Raw genomic sequence first — 1,769 nt, 5'->3', positions numbered from 1 at the left:
ACAGACTTGTAGGTTAATTTTGTAACCTGCTACTTTACTGGACGTGTTAATCATTTCTAGGAGTTTTCTGGTGGAATTTTTGGCGTCTCTTAGATATAATATCATATTATCTGCAAAAAGGGATAATTTGATCTCTTTTCCAATTATTACTCCTTTAATTTTCTGCTCTTGTCTAATTGCTATGGTAGGAGTTTTAAGCACTATGTTAAAGAGGAGTGGAGATAGTGGACAGCCTTGTCTGGTCCCTGATTTCAATGGGAATGCTTCCAGGTTTTCTCCATTTAGAATGATGTTGGCTGTGGGTTTGTTATATACAGCTTTAATTATGTTGAGGTATGGGGAGCGCAGGGATCTCGTGGCGCCAGCCCCCTGCGCACACCTGGAGAGGCGGCGGGCCTGGCCGAGCACCCCGTCGCTGTCCGCCGCTGAGGTGCTGAAGGTCTCGCACTAGTGTGGCGCAAGTCCCCGGCGCACACCTGGAAAGGCGGCGGGCCCCGCGGGTGCTTCTGTTCCACGTTGCTGGCTCTCTGCTTCTCCGCTGCTTCTTTGCATCCTCTGAGGCTTCTGCTACTGGGGCTTGCCCAGCCGAGTTCCACCCTAATTTCACCCGTGTACTCTCTCTCTAAGTTCGGGACCCGTCAGCTGCCGGGTCATGAGGAGAGGTACGAGGTGGCTAAAGCTAGGTTTCTGTGAGTCGATGATAGAAGGATATCGCCCCCCAGAGAGACTGGATGATAGGCAGTGAGACACAGGACCCAGCTTAATCCGTGTTACAGCTCTTTATTCAGTGACTCAGCTCGGCTCCAAGTCTCAGTGTTTCAGCTCCTAGCTCCTAGTGATCCAGCTCCAATATTGAGAGAAAACCAGGACATTTTATACCATGGGGGTAGTGGTGAAAGCTTTAGCTGATAGGTACTTTTAGGATGCCCCATTTACATGTGGCAGTAAGCTCCTGCCAGGCTGCCAGACTGCCAGAAAAATCACACAGGAAAGGCTGGCAATTTCCAGAGCCAGAGGCCATGTTTCTGTGGCGGCTACTTCAAAGATGAGTCAGGAAGAAAGTAGGGGGTGCCCTGCTGAGAAGAGGAGTCCTCCATTCACGCCAAGCCAACATGTGGCTATCCGGACATGGAAAGACTACAACCCAAAACAACAGAAGTCCCATTTGGAGGTGCTCTTTCTTTCTTTTGGTTAACTGGGCTTGCGGTCTGTCAATCTTGTTTATCTTTTCAAAGAACCAATTCCAAAATTGTTGATTCTTTGTATTGTTTTCTTTGATTCAATTTCATTGATTTCTGCCCTGATTTTTGTTATTTCTTCTTGTCTGCTGGGTTTGGGTTTCATTTGTTGTTGCTTTTCAAGTGTCTTGAATTGCAATGTTAAGTCATTTATTTGTGCTCATTCCGATTTTTAATGTAGGCACTTAGAGCTATAAATTTCCCTCTAAGGACCGCTTTCAGCATGTCCCAGAGGTTTTGTTGTGTTGTATTGTCCTTTTCATTTAGTTCCAGGAATACTTTTACTTCTTTCTTAATTTCTTTTGACTCATTCATCATTCAGGAGTGTGTTGTTTAATCTCCATGTGTTCATGTGATGATTAGGGCTTCTTCTGGTGTTGATTTTAAGCTTTATTGCATTGTGGTCTGATAGAATGCATGGAATTATTTCAATATTTTTGTATTCATTGATGTTTGTTTTGTGCCCCAGAACATGGTCGATTTTGGAGAAGGTTCCATGGGATGCTGAGTAGAAAGTATGTCCTGGAACTA

Source organism: Nannospalax galili, unplaced genomic scaffold (genome assembly GCF_000622305.1).
Source record: "Nannospalax galili isolate Female #2095 unplaced genomic scaffold, S.galili_v1.0 scaffold1532, whole genome shotgun sequence".
In the NCBI taxonomy this organism is placed as follows: Eukaryota; Metazoa; Chordata; class Mammalia; order Rodentia; family Spalacidae; genus Nannospalax; species Nannospalax galili.
The sequence above is the reverse complement of the archived record's forward strand: the minus strand, read 5'-3'. Positions refer to the sequence as shown.